The sequence below is a fragment of the Schistocerca nitens genome, chromosome 5 (assembly GCF_023898315.1).
Source record: "Schistocerca nitens isolate TAMUIC-IGC-003100 chromosome 5, iqSchNite1.1, whole genome shotgun sequence".
Lineage (NCBI taxonomy): Eukaryota > Metazoa > Arthropoda > Insecta > Orthoptera > Acrididae > Schistocerca > Schistocerca nitens.
The window spans coordinates 593014215-593034984 of record NC_064618.1 but is presented as its reverse complement, the minus strand read 5'-3'; positions in this window follow the sequence as shown (position 1 = coordinate 593034984).

Genomic DNA, 20770 nt, shown 5'->3' with positions numbered 1-20770 from the left:
ACCGAAATCGAAATTCCATTGATTTTAATGCTCTCCTCCTTCGTATTAAAATTCCTGGGGTGTTTCAAAATCTCTGTGGCCTCTCTATATAGCCTTTCGTGGTATCCGATTGTGGCTGCCAGTACTTAAGTCCGGTCAAAATGAATGTCGTGGTCTCCTGGCTGTAAAGAACGCAACAGCTGATCTGTCAGTCTCCTTTCTTCTACAAATGCCTTTGTGCCCTTCGAGCCGTCTTTTGAAAGTTCTTTTTGTAGTACCCACGTACACCTCCCAACAACTACACGGAATCCTATGAACTGTAGCTTTTTCCAACGATTGGCGAGCATCCTTGGCCGATTTCACGTGATTTTATATATTCCATGTGGGCGTATAAATTACCGCGATGTTGTGCTATCTCAAGATTTTTCCTATGGTGTCAATCCCATCCGTAATGAATGGCAGGATACTTTCAATTTCACCGGCGCTTGAGCACCACTATTACTTCTACACGGTGGTCTTAACGCTCTTTTCACCTCAGCGAACGAATATCGCAGTGGTGAGATGTTTCAATTGTGCATCAAGCAGCTCTGGTTCACAGATTTTTGTTGCTCTGCCCGCCAAAGTTTTTATGACAACTCTCTTTTGTCGTCGGTTCTGGTTCGACTCCCGGTGTAGGTTACGGTCTGTGTCGGTGGGCTTTCGGTAAACTGTGTGGCAGAAGCTATCATCTTCATTCTTTAAAACTAGCACATGAAGAAAATTTAATCTTTCGCCTGCCTCCTCCCCTTTGGTAAACTGAATCTTCTGATTGATCGCGTTCAGGGGTTTGTGCAAACCATCCAGTTCTCCCTGCCATGCCGCCACAAAACAAAGTATCATCCACGTAACGGAACCAATTATTCGGTTTCTTGTTCGCAGTTTCCAATGCCTGCTCCACCAATTTTTCCGTAAAGAAGTTCGCTGTAACCGGCCATTTGAAATACCTATTTGTGAGGCAATAATTCGTTGTTGAGCGGTCAGTGTTGTTCCGAAGTTTTTGAGGATTTAGCGATGCACCTCGGCCAAGGCTCAGCGAATTTTGAATAGTACGGAGGAGGCTGTACTACGAGAGCGCATTCAACAGACCCGCCGGGTCTTGGCAAGCACAAACTATAAGTGAAAGTCTGTCAATATTACTATCAGCTATAAATTAAGTGTGGAATGGGACAGAATTGATAGCCTGTTGCACAATTCTATTAGGAAGCGTTTGCTGACAACGAAAAAGAATTTTGGCGACTAGCAATCTAATAAGAGTATCCATCCTTTAGGAGCTTCTAGCACCGTTATTAATTTATGCGGACGTTCGTTATTTGACGTCGAGAGATCTGTGCTTGCTAAGGGTGGAAATTTTGCCATTAGCCCGCGAGTTGTGCGAATGGAAGAAATAATACCCAGTGCAGATGCAGGTATTCCTAGTGTGGACCAGGTTACGATGGAAGAAATCCGTATAGAAGCTGTGTTGCCTCACGCAAGGCCTCCCAAAATTAATTTAACTGTGGGTGAGAGGAATGCCTTAAAACGCCTGAATGAGGATGATAATTTTATCATTATGCCCCCTGACAATGGAACTGCGACGGTTGCATTGAATCTGACCAATTAGTATCATAAGATTACCGATTTATTAGATCCGCAGACATATAGGAAACTAAGTAAAGACCCCAGTTGCAAAGTTCTTAGGACTGTCACGCAGCTGAGAAAGAAGTCCTCTGTCGAACAGAACGTTCAGAAAAGTCTGTTGAATTCAGTACCACTAGCACGAACACTTTATGGATTGTCGAAGGTGCACAAACAGCATATTCCTCTATGGCCTATACTGAGTGCCATTGGTTCGCCCACCTGTTCGATTGCCAAGGTCTTGACAACATTATTACAATCATCTGTGGGCCGATAGAGTTCGTATATTAATAATACGGCACATTTTATCAGTAAATTAAATGGCACAGTGCTACAGGCGGACGACAAATTACTTTTGATGTGGTATCGCTATTGACTATGATACCACTCAATGAAGTGTTGGAACAGCTGAATCGGAGTTTTCCTCCCGATGTCGCAGAACTGTTTATATATTGACTCACAGCCACGTATTTCAAATGAAACAAAGTGTTCTATGAATAGACTGATGGTGTCACTAAGGGGAGTCCCTTAAGCCCGGTTGCAGCGAACTTCTTTACGGAAAAATTCCAGGAGCTGGCATTGGAAACTACGAACAATAAACCGAATACTTGGTTCCGTTACATGGATGATACTTTGTTTTGTGGCGGCATCGCACAGAGAAACTCGATCGTTTTCACAAACAAGTGAACAGGATCATTCCGAAGGTTTATTTTACTACGGAGGAGGAGGCAGGCGGCAGGCGGAAGATTAAATTATCTTAATGTACTGCTTTTCAAGAAAGAAGGTGGTAGCTTGGGCCACACAGTTTACCGAACACCCAACCACACAGACCGTAACCTACACCGGAATTCAACCACCACCCACAACAAAAAATAATTGTCATAAAATCTTTGGCGGACAGAGCAACGAAAATCTGTGAACCACAGTTGCCTCACGCATATTTAAAACATCTCACCACTACGTTGCTCAAGAATGGTTATTCGTTCGGTAAGGTGAAAAGGGCGTTAAGACGACCGCGTAAGAAATCGTAGTGTCGCTCAAGCGCCGGTGAAATGGAAACTATCCCGACACTCATTAAAGACCTGAGTGACGGAATAGGAAAAATCTTGAGGAAGCGGAACATCGTGGTAATTTACACACCCATACAGAAGACACAAGGTCACCTAAAATTGGCCTAGGATGCTCGGCAACCGTTGGAAGAAGCTGGAATTTATTGGATTCTGTGTTGTTGTGAGAAGGTATACGTGGCTACTACAAAAAGTATCATCAAAAAACGACTCGAAGAGCACAAGCGCGATTGCAGAAGAGGGGAGACTGACAGATAAGCTGTTGTGGAACATGCTTCACAGGCAGGAGACCACCACAATCACTTTGTCCAGACTCAAGTACTGGCAGCCACAAACGAGTACCACGAAAGATTATACAAAGAGGCCATAGAGATTATGAAACACCGCAGGAATCTTAATAGGGAGGAGAGGGCGTGCAACAGAATTAAATTTCGATTTCGGTGCTGAAGAATATGTGTACCAGTCTTCCACCACGAAATGATAGTAACAGCGGACGACGGAAGTCGACAACGGCCAGTTGCAATGGAAATGTTACCGATGATAGTGCCACTAAAACGGAGTTACTAAAAACAGTTTTGCGTAATTCCTTCACGAAAGAAGACGAAGTAAATATTCCAGAATTCTAAACCAGAACAGCTGTTAGCATGAGTGACATAAAAGTAGATATCTTAGGTGTTACGAAATAACGCAAATCACTTAAGGAAGGCAAGTCTTCCGGTCCATATGGTATACCAATCAGGTTCTTCTCACAGTATGCAGACACAATAGCGCCTTTCTTAGCAATCATATACAACCGCTCACTTGTCGAAAGATCTGTTCCTAAAGACTGGGAAGTAGCACAGGTCACACCAATATTCAAGAAAGGAAATAGGAATAACCCACTGAATTACAAACCCACATCACTGACCTAAATTTGCAGTAGGAGTTTGGAGCATATACTGTACTCGAACATTATGAAGCACCTTGAAGAAAATGATTTATTGATACATAGCCAACACGGATTCATAAAATATCGTTCTTGTGCAACACAGCTAGCTATTTATTCTCATGAAGTGATGAATGTTGTCGACAAGGGATCTCAGATCGATTCCATATTCCTAGATTTCCAGAAGGCCTTTGATACCGTTCCTCACAAGCAACTATTAATCAAATTGCGTGCATATGGAGTATCGTCTCAGTTGTGTGACTGGATTCGTGATTGCTTCTCAGAAGGGTCACAGTTCGTAGTGATAGACGGTAAATCATCGAGTAGAACAGAAGTGATATCTGGCGTTCCGCAAGGTACTGTCATAGGCCCTCTGCACTTCCTGATTATATAAATGATCTAGGTGATAATCTGAACAGTCCTCTTAGATTGTTTGCAGATGACGCTGTAATTTAACGTACAGTAAAATCATCAGACGATCAATTCCAATTACAAAATGATCTAGAGGGAATTTCTGTATGGAACGAAAATTGGCCATTAGCACTAAACAAAGAAAAGTGCGAAGTCATCCACATTGGTACTAAAAGAAATCCGATAAATTTTGGGTACAGATAAATCGCACAAATCTAAGGGCTGTCAATTCGACTAAATACCTAGGACTTACAATTACGAGCAACTTGAATTGGAAAGACCACATACATAATATTGTGGGGAAGGCGAAACAAAGACTGCTATTCGTTTGCAGAACACTTAGAAGATGCGAAAAACCCACTAAATCGTCAGCCTACATTACACTTGTCCGTCCTCTGCTGGAATATTGCTGCGCGATATGGGATCCTTACCAGGTGAGATTGACGGAGGACATCGAAAAAGTGCAAAGAAGGGCAGCTCGTTTCGTGTTATCGCGCAATAGGGGTGAGAGTGTCACTGATATGATACGCGAGTTGGGGTGGCAGTCACTGATACAAAAGCAGTTTTCTATGCGGCGAGATCTATTTACGAAATTTCAATCTCTAACTTTCTCTTCCGGATGAGTAAATATTTTGTTGACACCCACCTACGTAGGGAGAAATGATCATCATAATAAAATAAGAGAAATCGGAGCTCAAGCGGAAAGATTTAGCTGTTCCTTTTTCCCACGCGCCATTCGAGAGTGGAATGGTAGAGAAGTAATATTAAAATGGTTCAATGAACCCTCTGCCAGGCACTTAAGTGTGAATCGTAGATAAACCATGTAGATGTAGATGGAGATGTAGATGTAGATGTATAAAAACGATGTGACGTAATGACTCTGAGCGGAAGCTCGCGGAAGCAGAATTTTGTTGTAGTCAGTAGCGAGCCAGGGTGTGAATCGGGCATTCAACAAAGGTACGAGCCTCCTTGAAAATGTCTTCCATATATGTGGACGAAACATCGGGTTTTAAAGTGAAATCACTTTGACCACGTCGTAATAGCCCGGAATATTTTATTAATTTTAGCAAACTAACAAGTTGGTGAGTATGTGCCTGGCTGTTGTACCGAATACAACCTGGGACCGATGGAAAATGAATGGAATGCAGAAAATGTCTTTGTTTGTTTCCGCTGGCGTAGATAGAAAGGATGATGATGATATCTGGTTTGTGATGCGCTCAACTGTGAGGCCATCAGCACCCGTACTAAGTCCCCATTGGTACACAGTACAATTTTTTTCACAGTCCAGTCTAGTCACTGTCACAAATGATGATGATGAGGATGAAATGATAAGGACAACACAAACACCATGTCTCCTGGTAGAGAAAATCCCCAACCCGGCTGGAAATCGAAACCGGGCCCCGTGATCCATAGGCAGCAACTGTAACCGCTAGATCACGAACTGCGGACCAGATAGGAGTGATTATCCATCGGCGTACGTACGAAAGATGCAAACGGTTGTTGCAGTTTCACATAAATCCTATATTTGATCCTTTCACGATATTTTAATCTCATAAAACCCTGAATTTGATTGATGGATTTGCGCTTGGTATTTCGTCCTTCTAAAAATCTGATGAACGAAGTTGCAGAGAAATGATGCCACCGAGGAAGTAGATAAGCCACTGAATTTTCCGACAGCTGAGAAATAACAGGAGATTATAATTTGATGATGTGTCTTCTCGGGTTATCATTGAGTCAAGGCGTCAAGCCTTCATCATCGTTTTTCTCCAAGAAAGGCTGCATTCCCACATATATACTATAATTTGTTTGAGATGCTAATGTTGTTAATGATAATTTACTTTAGACAATAAAATTTTCTTTCTGTGTGTAAAGAATAAGTCTATTTAACAGCCGAAACCTAAACACCCTAAATGCAAAATGTCTCTGCATCGAGATGGCGCTACCTTTTCCTCAAAGATTTGGTGTGTATTGAACTCAGAGTTCACTTCTAAACCGCAGAATAATTCATAAATGTGAATAGAATGTTATACAAAGCTCAGCTGTAGATAACAAAATTTATCAAATTGCAACATAACTATTGCTTTCCATGGTATTCGGGAACCAATGTAGCATAATTTCTGTGTCAGCCTGCTGCCCTCATGCAACAGCGTGACAACAGGGCCGGCAGACACTTGTATAATTCAGCATTGCACGCCGAGGCGCTACCGTAATCCGATAATGTAACAGGGAAAGGACACAAACATATATACGAAAAAATTTATTCGCAGATATCGAGCAGGCAACGTTCAAGCAATGTGTCCCCTCTGTACGGGAATACACATAATGGATGTGCGACTACATGTTGTAGACACATGGTTGACGACAATGGAAGTCTGGGTCTGGCCGTGAGTCGTGTTCGGATAGCCAACTGCGGTAAATTCGGGTTCGAGTAGCTGTGCGGTACAAATTTTAATTGGCGTCAATCATTTATGTAGCTGATGGTTGTCCATATTTACAACTGCGAGTACCTCTTTTGTATTTGATAATGGCTGTAGTCGCTGCAGTGTCTGTTCCTTCGTACCAGTTTGTATGTCTGAGGGAACACTGCATCCTAATTCGGAATAACACAGTCACTGCAATATCGTACAAACACATACAGTGAATCTGGAACGAAAGGCCAGAGATAAGAAACGGACGCGTCCACAATACACGGGGCATCAGTCCTTAACAAGCAATGTGTCTTTTGCCAAGGGATGGAATATCTCCTAGGAATAATTTCTTTGCCCGTTGAGTGGGGTCTTACTGCCGTGGTAATTGTGGGTGGAACGATATAGTTAACATGGTAAATTGCCTTCGCTATAGTACTGCTACCAATGTCAACCTATCATACTCGCTAGTCACTTAGCAAACACTATTGAAATCCTTGTCACATCCCGAGATCTACTTGTTTCTGATAAAAGGTGTTTTAAAATTTCATTTCACCAATAAAAGCGATTTGTAAGTTATGACAAAAAACTTCTGTTTGTCAAAGTAAATATGTATGACGATCTACGAGTGAAGTTAGCAACCAAAAAGACTTTAGCGGCTATCAAGGAAGCATAACGAAAGGAAGCCAAGCAACTAATATATTTATTACGTACTATGTGGGCACGAAAGCCATTGACGTAATCATTGCGGTGCAATTTTGGGGCAATGTACCTGTATGTTATACAGAGTTCTAATAGTTGGTTATTGCTATGATGTAGTAATGTTTTAAATTCTACTTATAGGTTGCGTGGCCGATTTTCTACATATTATGTTTCTGTTCCATTTTTGGTGCCGTTCCTCTTCTTATAATTGTCACTTGCGGTTTTCTCTACATTTCACAGCACTAGGAACTGAACACTTGTATTGATACAATGGTTTGGTTTGAGTAGCCGACTGGCGGATGTTACTGCCAAAGATTGGGATGCAATGTTTTGGTTTGTGTTGCCGACTGTCGGATGTTATTGCCTAAGATCGAATATTATTGGCAAATTTGAGTGTAATTTTTGAAGTATCTGTGATCTGTTTGTGTATGCATATGTATGTTTGTGTATGTGTTTTAGTGTTAAATAATATTTATTTTCGTGAGCTGCTTTGGGTGTGTGTGCTTGTGTGTATGTATGTCTGTGTACAGAAGGCGAAGGTTTTTCTAACTGCTTGTTTGAGAGGTACGATTTTATCTTATAATTTCTTTTATTAAGTGCAGTAGGGAGCCTGTACTAATGTATGTCTGTTCGTTTATCACATGTCTGTTTTCAGAGATGGCTTTCTGAATGTGTAACTTTTCTTTTATTTGTGTAAGGTACTTGTCGTGGTTGCTTATTCTCATTATTTTCGTTTCTTGTTCCATATTTGTAGGATGGTGGATATGGTGTTTTAAATGTTCTGCAAGTGTGGAATGGTTTGCTTCGTACTTCCAACACCTGATATGTTCTTTGTACCATGTTTTATAATTCCTGCATGTCATGCCTACGTATACTGCGTCAGAAAAATACATTTACGTTTTAAACATGAAACCACAAGAACACCAACACACATCCTACCTACGTTTAGTTAATCTAACAGAGACAGGACTACACGAAAAGGGAGAAATGCTCTTGAAATAAGGATTGAAACACTGTAGAAGCAGCAATGTAAACAACCAGGACAGAAAATCTCATAGTAGAAACCCAACAAATCGTTACACATGAAGCACAACAAAATAATTGTGAAATAATCATGGAACTGACAAGAGAACTAGTAGAAAAAGAAATAAAGGGTATAATAAAACAAACACAGCGGACACACAATAAGAACCACCAAACAGAAGCACTGATGCATTCTTCCCGGGTTATCAGCCGAGTGGTGGTGTCGTCTTGTCGCAACGTTTCAATGAGTTTCGTAACCATCATCTTCTGGTGAAGTGTCGGGATGCTGTATTCTGCATATCTATATAGCTGTTTGGCCGTCGTCCACTACTCCACTACTGTAGGCCGGCCACTCACGTTCCTCCGGAAGGGGGTACCGCGTCAGTGGTGGTGGGTGGGGTGGGGGTGGAGGGGGGGGGGGGTCGGCGGCGGCGCGGACCGGCGTCGAAACCCGGTGGCTATCCAATCTGTCTGCGGACGTTGCTGCCTTCAGATCGGAGCGTTCCTGTCGCATCTGTGCGATTCCACGCTGCACTGAGCTGAAAACCGGTATCCATGTTTACTAAATCGTTGTGCAGACGTATCTCCACTGCTTCTTTGAAGATTGAGTCCCACAAACCGTTGACGCTGCAAAACTTCTTCGTTTTTTAGAATTCGAAGGTGTGTCCCTCGATAATGCTATGTTGTTCTACCGCGGACTTGTTTGTCTGTCCTAGTCGTACGTTCCTGCTGTGTTGAGTACAGCACTGGTAGATACATTGTTGTGTCTGCCCGATATACAGGGTTTTACAAAAAGGTATGGCCAAACTTTCAGGAAACATTCCTCACACACAAATAAAGAAAAGATGTTATGTGGACATGTGTCCCGGCGTCTGCAACCCCAGCTGGGCTTTGGTTGAGTCAAGTATATCTATGACTTTTTTCGGTGCGCGAAAGATGTGTTTCATTCAGTTGTAGACAGACGGTCCAAAAAGTAAAAGGTATCAGTATACCGTAAGATTGAAAACAGGTTTAAAATTTTAACGTGTGTTGCTCCACAGCCCTTTACGATGTGTATGTGTTTGCTTTCCTTTTTTCTGTTTTATATTTGTGGGAGGAAAAAGATTTCTGCTGTCAATTCCGTGTTGCAGTTATTTATGTGACTTTGTGAAATTCCATACCTACATCATATATGTTTACAATACGCTGTTATAACTGTTCCACATTTATATCTTGCAACGGTGTCATTTACAATTCATTTAACAATTGCTCTGTTTTGTGTGTTTTGCAGTTAATATCCCGCACGAAGTCTTTATATTTTGTTTATTAATTTTTCGATCCATGCCTTGCACAGTTCGCGCTATTAAAGTGTAATGCTTGCGTGGTTTTCTCAGTGGCCTTCATGTTCACATAGTAATAATCGATATATTCATTGTATGCTCTCCCATTAGTTGTGTTTTTTTATATATATTCGACTGATGCCTGTAAGGTTGCTATCCCGTCTGTTGACATTTATTTTCCTGAGTACTACGTTTCTCGATGTGCGGTCAGTTTGGCACGTTGATCCCTATTTATGCAAGTTATATTTTCAACATCTTATGTGCCCACTTCTGTGTGGTTTGTTTTTGTACTTCATTGTAAATACTGACGGGAACTGCTGTTAAATGTGACATATTTTTCCTGAGTATCTTTTTATAGTGTATTTCCTTGTTTTTACAGCAGCTATGTCTACCGATGACATGTCGGAAAGGGTCAATAAATTAATTTGCGACCAAAACCTTCCACAAATCATTGTGTGCCCAAAATTGTATTGTTAGTAAATACCAGATCTACTACTACACAAAAGGGAGTCAAACATGGCACATGATAAGCTATTAAATGTCTGTACGAAGCCAAATTGTTATTAATTTCCCACTGATCATTGAGCTATTGTAATATGCTCACATATAGTTGCTCTGAGAGATTGATTTTCCGAATTAACATAACTGTGATTTTATATTAATATACTTTAACGAAATATTAAGGAAGTAGTTAGCAGGGGACTTTCGGGCAAAGTACGACCGCATGTTTCATTATTTTTGGGTGTGCATCACATCTTAAGTATTATTTACATTGTGATTTTCTGGGTTTTGCTATTCTGTGTCATTAGCTGGATCTTTTGCAGGAAAGTAGGGAAAGTATTTTATACTAATTAGGTCAAATGATCTATCAGAGATAAACACAGAAAGTAGTTAATGACTCTAAAGTGCTGAAAACCTGATCAAAACAGTACGACTTGAGAGAGTTTTTACAAGAAAGGTTTTAGAAAGAATCCCGACTGAGAGTGCGACAGAGCGTAATGAGACCAAAAATGTAAACCGCAGAGAAGCAAGCCAACCCAAATTTCCGATACCAATCGAGATTTTAATGTGAGTGACGAGATATTAAACAACGATGCAGATCGTGCACGGTCACGGCCCGCATATTCTTTTCTAATGATTTCGAAGATATCCGAGAGAACCTGATCACAAATTTGTGCAAGAAAATATTGTGGCGGAAGGTGCCATATATAATGTGTAGTGTAATTCCAGACACGAAATGACACATGCGAAGGAAGAATAGCAACTAGAAGATGAGAGAATGCTTGAGATAACAGAGTCTTAAGGTCAAATAGTGAGTACCCCCTGCGAAGTGTAAGGTGATATTTCACATGAAATTGACGAGACTTCTGCTCTAACTAGTGTTGTACAAAATCAGGAGACTGATAAGACGCCAAAGTAAAAAGTTACCATGCATGGATAAGCTATGGAATTTGTTAGTAGCAATGAAACTGGTGAATTGTGATAACGGGCTTGCCAGAAATTGACCGTGGTGTCTGCCTTTCCCGAAATGGTGCAGCGTCATAAGATTGCATATTTAGTGAGAGTTATAGAATAAATTACTTGGCGAAGTGTAGGAAAAATCATTTCCTCCCATTTTTAAATCGTTAAATTGGATAGAGGATATTAGAAACCTGAGCTCGCATTTCCAGAAACTACATGATAAATTAAAATTTGCTATTGTCAAGGGACACGAAATGTTCGGGCACGAAAACGAGCGACTTGACGCCAAGTATACAGTGACACGACGACCTCGTCAATAAGACAAAGGGTAGTCTCTAGATTTTACGAAAGTCACAAGTAAGAATATCGACAGTCAAAAGGAAAACGGGTTCGGATGTAGGCGTAATATCGTAAAGTCGGTGTTGTTTTTTTTATTATTAGAAACCATTGAGAGGTATCGAAAATGCCAGTAGTCATAAGACGTAAAACTAGTCACAGGATTTAAGTCTGGGATTAATTTTTTTGAAGGAATAATTCGGGTGCAAGAAAACATTTGTTCAGATGGAGGTCAGCAGTAGGTATGTTTTTGGTGCTTATTCCATTGTTATGCAATCTGTGTGACATTTAAAAAACGAATGAAAACCAAAGGCCGAGAAAATTCAAGAAGATAATAATGCGTACACTCCGTTTCGAAATATAAGAAATGTAGTCGATGTTAGCATTGAGTTCCAGGGATGAGTAATGAGAATATCATATGAGATTTTTATAGCTGCAACCCACCGGAAATACGAGAGGGGGGGCAGGGGGGGGTCGTATTCCTATATGCTGTGATCTTCTGTGATGCTGTAAGTGATGTAAGACGAACACTGCTTGGGAAGGTACACATCATCATCACATAATTAATGAAAGTACATGGTGTACTGAAGTGAGATACTGAGGTGAATAATATATCGCCGGAGACAAGTAACAGTTTGCTGATACAAGCTATTGAAATTCCAGAGGGCATTTTGATTATACACCGGAGTAGCGTTTAGTTAGTGAAAATGCACTGGGTGAACTGAGCGCGGGAGCGTGCGAGAAGAGAAAACTGAGAGCACAGCCACATCAGTCAGTCTGAGTGATGGAAGATGTCAGTATCTGAAAGAATACTGCCCATATGAAAAGCGTATTGAAGTGTCTCCAGACATAAATTTAATGATGTTTCCACGTGCTGGAGCAGGTGTTAACACGATAACGAACTGCAAACGAAAAATTTTGGAAACCTGAAGGTGTGAACTGAAAATGATGATGAGAAAATTCTGGGGAACAAGTGCAAAGATATAGGCTGATGTGAGGGTCCAGTGAAAAAGTGATAACAATAATTACAAATTAGCCGATGCGTAGATAAAAGGAACTGCAAAGTTATTTCATTAGTGATTTGAGATATATGTCGTTTAAAAGATATTTATGTTTGATTAGAGGAGAACGAGTCATGTAGCAGCTTTAGTGCAAGTAATATGAGGAATACTTTCGTAGCATGAGAGTGTTTTCTTTATGAAAGAGAGACAAATTTCTAATAGAAATGAGGAAGCGTTGTGATAATTTGTAAGTTAGCGTCATGAATGTGGTATGTTTGCTGTAAGAAAATGGTGGACAAATGAGATTCATAAGTCGAAGATTCCAGAGGACTATAACGGGCCGGCCGCGGTGGCCGTGCGGCTCTAGGCGCTTCAAACCGGAACCGCGGGACTGCTACGGTCACAGGTTCGAATCCTGCCTCAGGCATGGATGTGTGTGATGTCCTTAGGTTAGTTAGGTTTAGGTAGTTCTAAGTTCTAGGCGACTGATGACCTAAGATGTTAAGCCCCATAGTGCTCACAGCCATTTGAACCATTTGACTAGGACGGCAAAGAACCTTCACGACTATCCAATAAGGATTAAACAACATTTAAAATGAACTTGCAGTTTACAGATTAGAGTGAATAACTATATTTCTTATTTGAAAAGCTCTGCATTATTGTATTTCTTTCCGTATACGTTTCTTTATTGGATTATCGGAACATTATTATAAACCCTTTTTTAATTTCTGTTATTTGACGATATGTTTTCTGTATCTCTATAATTATCTGAGGCGAACGGATCGTGAAAATACAGGTAAAATATTATTATGTTAAATGAGTGCTGATTTGGAGATTAAAAAAATGGAAGGACATTTGTTTTCGTACTGTATTTATTGCTATACTTGTTGTCACGTAGTTTTTGTGGATATAACACACTATGAAAATCTGCGCTACGATATGACTCTGTAGTTGAATAAATTCGTATATTCACGATTTTTAGAAGTTCTCAGAATGTTGAATCCTTTTGCAAGGTGCATTCAGGTCATAACACCACCAATTTTTTCCTCAGGAGTGGAAATAGATGAAAACGTGCGGTTTTTTTCAAAATATGCCTGGACTCGTTGTGAACGCGTAACGTAGATAGCAGCACTCTATAACAAAGAGAGCTGTGGTGTCAGCAGCGAAAGCGATGCTTAAAATGACAATGCCTTTGTTGCTAGAACAGCGTGTAATCATTCGTTTTCTCCATTTTCATGATGTAACACCGACTAGTTCATCATGATGGTATCATGAATGTGTCTAATGTGCGTTCAGGGATGTGACTGTATGAAGAAGGTGGAACGTGTTATGACAGCAAAACCACTGAGTTTCGGTCATTTTTGTGGGATCTGTGCACTCGGTCTTGCATGAAGTCATCATGATGCGTAAAGGGACCTCCAGGTGCCATAATTGGTGAAAGACGACCACAAGGCTGCGTGCACACCATATTATGCAAGTTGACGCGTGACGACGACATGAATGTGACTTCCTTTCCATCGACTCTGAAAAGGGATGAGACACTGATGCTCTTCTATTCAGCAACGCCATTTTCGTAATCAGAAACTGCCGCTATTTCTGTCACAGAATTACGAGTGCACGCCAATTTTAAAACATACTTCATGGTCCTGGAAAATAAAATTGGAGGTCCATCCTGTACCACGACTCATGAAGAGCTAATTTTTGTTTACGACTCTAGAAGTACACTTAGAAATGCAGAAGAAAGGTGAAATAGTGATACAATGGTTGTGTTAAATGTAACCTGTCATAGTTTTGAGATAAACAAGAAGTGCCAGATGTTAAACGTGATTGGTCATGGAAAGACAATGTAAGATATTAGTTGAAGCCTTCCTCGATTCAGATAGAAGAAAGCTTTGGTGCTGTTGAAAACTTCCTTCATTTAACACAGGAGCTTTGTAATGGCATGACCAGATCAGAGGTTCAGCCTGTCTCCCAGATACAAACGCCACCTGAAAAGAACGAACGGTAAACACCTGTGCAGTTTGAAGTCGCATACCTAGGGATACTCAGGGCATCCACCCTACCGCTACTGTGTGTCCGGGCAAGTACTCCGGAGCTCGCAGACCAAAACACATATAGTCAAGCTGGAGCAAAAGCAGAAGCTGGCAAATGTATAGTAAGAGATGAGAAATGGGCACGTGCACGGGGCCCCGGATATTAGTTTTTAATGAACGACATCCAGGTAGCTAAGCGAGAGAATTACTTCTATGAATAGCTTTCCCGGCGGTTGTTTGTGGTTTTTCTGAAAATGAGAACTGTGGATTATGCAAAATAGTTAGCAAAGATGTTGCAAAATTGTTTGGTTTGGCAGAAGAATAGCATGAGATGGTTAGTCAGGTATACCTAAAGTGGCTGCTTTTTTCGTATGCTGTGAGACCGTCCTAGGGAGGGAGGAACTGAGTTGGGAACTACAAACGAGACATTCCCAATCAGAGTAGGCAGCGGAAACTTCAGTGTAAGACACCAGAGAAGATACCCTGGTTACAGCGTTGATGATACCATCATTCTGAGCGACGTTGCGCTGATGCCGAATGTGTAGTTCTGGCTGCAGCCGTAAGACTCGTAATTCCCGCCACATCCAGGCTCCAGGCTGGGTATGTGGCACCCTGACTCAGGGCGCACACAGCCACGCCACCAACAGCGGACCCACCGCACAGCAAGTGACTAGCACTACAACACTCTTTTCAAAATATGCCTGTCAGGTCCGTGTATCTCTTGGCAAGCATTACTGAAACCCTGGAAACGACACTGAGAGCCCTTTTTATTGTTGAGGATTTATTTATATTTTATTTATTTATTATTAATTTACTTTAGAAGATTTTAATATGGCCATCAGGCGCTCTCTTATATTGTGCCAGGGATTCACATATTCAGTACATGTTTTTACATCATAGTAGTAGTGAGGCTATGTTCGTTCTGGGACATATTTTGATATCAAATTGATATTCTAATTAATTAAATTCGTCAATTAAATGACCCATCCTCCTCCTGCTTCACTTAACTTATGGCTCTGCTATGTGATTGATTTATGACCCCTTTGGGATAATCTTTTCTTCTAAGTGCTCTCACTCCCCCTCCTCCTACCCCATCCCTCTGGGAAAAGGGATATTCGTTTCGTCACCACTCTCCATTTCCGTGTTGTGCCACCTTTACCCCTTCTGGAAAGTCCCCGAACCCTCGCATCCCCTCCCCCACTTCCTCTTCCCTGACCCATATTGAAAATGATGGGAAAATGACTCATTCACGGAAGGGCTGTTACTGTGAAAGTGTTTCATGACATGAAATTCGAATCAGTGGCAGGTGACATGATAATACAATGTTCAATTCAGTTTGCTTATTCTTTATTAAATCACTTTGTGAGAGACAACAATCCTCCCCTTCACTCTCTCACTTTGGTAGAGCTCATGTTTGCATCCCCTGGGTCCACTTTCCATGAGGTAATAACTGTAAGCACTGTGGATTAGAATGAAGTATGGTACATTAATGCTGTTTTGGGTGTCCTGCACATATGTCAGTGGCTGAAAATGGAGCACACTGTTGACCAAGTCTGATGTCCACGAGCCACCAGCCCAGGAAGAGCCCTGAGTGCCAACAGCTCCATTCACTGTGGAAACCTGAGGACTAACCGTGCATTCCGATATTGTTTGTGCTAGACACTCTGAGAAACTGATGTCAGAGGCCACACACCCCGCCTCCACTGGGGGAGGCATGATCCGATACCACTCTGAGGAGATGCACTTGATACCTGCATGAGGGATCTCCCTCTGTTCTTGCAAGATCGAACAAAGCTTTCCTTTGTCTGGGAAATAGCTGACTCACTTCCTATCTGTCTTCCTTTGTCCCTCTGTCTGCTCTCTCTTTCTCTCCCAAGTGGTAACTTCCTTTAATTGTTTAACAGTTTACGGGTGATAAGATTGAGAAAAAAGCTCTGGAAGGTGTGAATAGAACAGATCACTTAAAACACTCACTACCACATTGTGATTATCCTTCTTAGTAATAAAATATATTCTCAACATTTGACAATCACACACATACATTTTGCAAATCGAATAGCTAAATTTACATCACAAATGGATCGTATTGCTAAACATATCTGAGGTTTTGCATGCACCAACACTTGAGAACATAAGCTTCCTTCTCTATGCACTGCCCTACAAAGCACATAGTATTACTACGTTTCCACCCACACTACCCGTATCTGGCGAAAAAACCTTCTGATCGTGGTTCAAAGTGTATGCTGTCTGCCAACTGCTGGATTGCTGGGAGCTGTAGCTGTACCAGCTGGGAGAGGACTAGAAGCCGACACACTTGCTGGCTACACTGCCAGTTGCATTCCAAACACCCATATCCACATGCCAGCCGTCAACTAATCAATTTACATGGGGGAAATAATCATCCAGTGCAGTCGCCATACTGAATCTTCTCAAATTTCCAAGTAAAAATCAAAGGATACACGCAACACACACATCAGCTTCTATTGATGCTCAACTAGGTACCACAGTGATTGTGTGTAGGAAATTAAAGAGAATGAGCCACACATTACTGTAGTCAGTGCTAACTGACACTGGTGGACAGTGGCTGACTGGAAATGAGTAATTTAGAATGATGAGACAGGCTATACAGAACTGATATCGGATGGAAGGGTTTGGGTTTGATCAATGCCTAGAGAACGTTATTTGCTAACAGTGAAGTACAGAGGTAGTTCACTATTCAGCCATCCAGAGGTCACTGCCACTGTGACTTCTCCTCAAGACAGCAGGCAAAAACCCATGCCCATGTCGCAGGGCAATTGCTCCCTCTGATCTCACAGTATAGCGACCACAGGCTGGAGTTCAATACCCGAGAAACCACCTCTGTTTGCTTCCTGCTGTAACATTGTACCCCAGACTTGTAGACCAAAATTTTCTCCCCACTCGCATCCCCCACTTCCCCTTGGACCTCTTGTGAAATGGCAGGAGCCGGCCGGTGTGGCCGTGCGGTTAAAGGCGCTTCAGTCCGGAACCGCGTGACCGCTACGGTCGCAGGCTCGAATCCTGCCTTGGGCATGGATGTGTGTGATGTCCTTAGGTTAGTTAGGTTTAATTAGTTCTAAGTTCTAGGCGACTGATGACCTCAGAAGTTAAGTCGCATAGTGCTCAGAGACATTTGAACCATTTGAAATGGCAGGAAAACAACTCCGTGCTGAGCTGCTGAAGAGAAAAGATGTAAGGTACTTATATAATTTATAAATTTTTGTGGGTGTTATCCCACTCAATTCTCCCACAGCTACCTCCGTATTCCACCACACGCTCACCCCCACTAGCTGGTTTCCCTCCTCCATCATATTTTCTAGACCATGTATGTTTGAGTATATGTTCAACTTGCTGTGTCCCATAGTCCATTTTTTTTAATTCATTGTGCATCTGACTGGTTTGATGCAGCTCACCATGAATTACTTTCCAGTGCTAGTCTCTTCATCTGTGAGTATCATTTGAAGCCTATGTCCTCAATTAGTTGTTGGATGTATTTCCATCTCGGGGTTCCTCTACCGTTGGTGGGGGAGGTAGTGTCTTTATTTTTGAGGATTTTATCCTACGGTGGCCTCCTTCAGTGTTTGACATATATTCACCTTAATAAACTGTAGTGACAAATTATAAACTGATAAAACAACAATCTTGTACACCAAAGAAAACATTGATCCTTTGTGTCATAGCCAGCAACGCTGCATTATTGTATGCTCTAAACCACAATACCACTTGACAAATACATTACTTTTGAGGGTGTTTTCCCAAACCTCTCTCCAAACACCACTGTCTCCAGCGATTCCAGATTAGCATTTTAAGCTCGATGCTATCAATATGTCTCATGATCTCAGTGACTGATTCTAGCCATACATCCAAACAAAAACCTGATAAGGAGAATTACGTTTCATATTAGCTATCCAGTTGTGAGACACACGAGTTCTCTTAATAATTCTACATCTACATCTACATGATTACTCTGCAATTCACATTTAAGTGCTTGGCAGAGGGTTCATGGAACCACAATCATACTATCTCCATACCATTCCACTCCCGAACAGCGCGCGGGAAAAACGAACACCTAAACCTTTCTGTTCGAGCTCTGATTTCTCTTATTTTATTTTGATGATCATTCCTACCTATGTAGGTTGGGCTCAACAACATATTTTCGCATTTGGAAGAGAAAGTAGGTGACTGAAATTTCGTAAATAGATCTCGCTGCGACGAAAAACGTCTTTGCTTTAATGTCTTCCATCCCAACTCGCGTATCATATCTGCCACACTCTCTCCCCTATTACGTGATAATACAAAACGAGCTGTCCTTTTTTGCACCCTTTCGATGTCCTCCGTCAATCGCACCTGGTAAGGATCCCACACTGCGCAGCAATATTCTAACAGAGGACGAACGAATGTAGTGTAAGCTGTGTCTTTAGTGGACTTGTTGCATCTTCTAAGTGTCTTGCCAATTAAACGCAACCTTTGGCTCGTCTTCCCCACAATATTATCTATGTGGTCTTTCCAACTGAAGTTGTTCGTAATTTTTACACCCAGGTACTTAGTTGAATTGACAGCCTTGAGAATTGTAATATTTATCGAGTAATCGAATACCAACGGATTTCTTTTGGAACACATATCGATCACCTCACACTTTTCGCTATTTAGCGTCAACTGCCACCTGCCACACCATACAGCAATCTTTTCTAAATCGCTTTGCAACTGATATTGGTCTTTGGAAGACCTTACTAGACGGTAAATTACAGCATCATCTGCGAACAACCTAAGAGAACTGCTCATATTGTCACCCAGGTCATTTATATAGATCAGGAACAGCAGTGGTCCCAGGACGCTTCCCTGGGGAACACCTGATATCATTTCAGCTTTACTCGATGATTTGCCGTCTTTTACTACGAACTGCGACCTTCTTGACAGGAAATCACGAATCCAGTCGCACAACTGACACAATACCCCATAGGCCCGCAGCTTGATTAGAAGTCGCTTGTGAGGAACGGTGTCAAAAGCTTCCCGGAAATCTAGAAATACGGAATCAACTTGAGATCCCCCGTCGATAGCGGCCATTACTTCGTGCGTATAAAGAGCCAGATGCGTTGCACAAGAGCGATGTTTTCTGAAACCATGCTGATTATGTATCAATAGATCGTTCCCTTCGAGCTGATTCATAATGTTGTGATACACTATATGCTCCAAAACCCTACTACAAACCGACGTCAAGGATATAGGTCTGTAGTTCGATGGATTACTCCTACTACCCTTCTTAAACAATGTTGCGACCTGCGCAATTTTCCAATCTGCAGGTTCCGATCTATCGGTAAGCGTGCGGTTGTATATGATTGCTAAGTAGAGAGCTATTGTATCAGCGTAATCTGAAAGGAATCTAATCGGTATACAATCTGGACCTGAAGACGTGCCGGTATCAAGCGATTTGAGTTGCTTCTCAACCCCTAATGTATCTACTTCTAAGAAACTCATGCTAACAGCTGTTCGTGTTTCAAATTCTGGAATATTCCATTCGTCTTCCCTGGTGAAGGTATTTCAGAAAACTGCGTTCAATAGCTCCGCTTTTGCGGCACAGTCGTCGGTAACAGTAACATTGGCACTGCGCAGTGAAGGTGTACATATATGTAAAAATACGCACGTAATTCCATAGCTCCGTCAGGTACTGATGATGCACCACACATACTCCGCACATAAGAACAACACCCATCGAAATTCTTTACATAAATGTCCTCTGAAGTGTTGTGACGGGTAAGCTTCATAAGTGTACCATACATACCCTAAAAGCCCACACACATACTCACACCACCAGGCACACTCAATCACAGCACACTAGATGGTTGAGCTACCACACATCAAGTTTCCGAACATTGATTGTAGAAAGTGAGTGCACTCACTGGTATTCCTATTGTTATACAGGGTGTTAGGAATACAAATGCAGCTGGCTGAGGACTTTGTATACTGATCTACATCCACACCTACATTTATACTCCAATTACGTCCTCTCAGTGTAGGATGAAGTGTCCCACAAACTCAGTAATACGACAATGCCACCTCCAACATCGCAGTCCCTGTGTTGTAGTTTTGGAAGCAGCTGGATACTTTGTTTAATTTTTTGCTGTAAAACATCCTAGCAGTGTATGACTACACCTTCATACAGTGCCTTATATTATCTTTTCATGCACCAACTTCGCGGTCTACCTCAGGTTCTAAGCTGACGTTAATACATTGAGATCAACTAAATCTCACAGAGAGCTGAACACTACATGGCGTGGGGTGTGCTGCTCGCAGAAAACATGCAGAGTGGTGAAAATAGAAGACAGAAATGGTGTTTCTTATTGACTAAAATGTGCAAGACATCACATATGGAAACTGGAAGAGTTTGTACCATTGAGGTGTGTTTCCACACAGCTGACCGAAGGTGATGACCACTACAT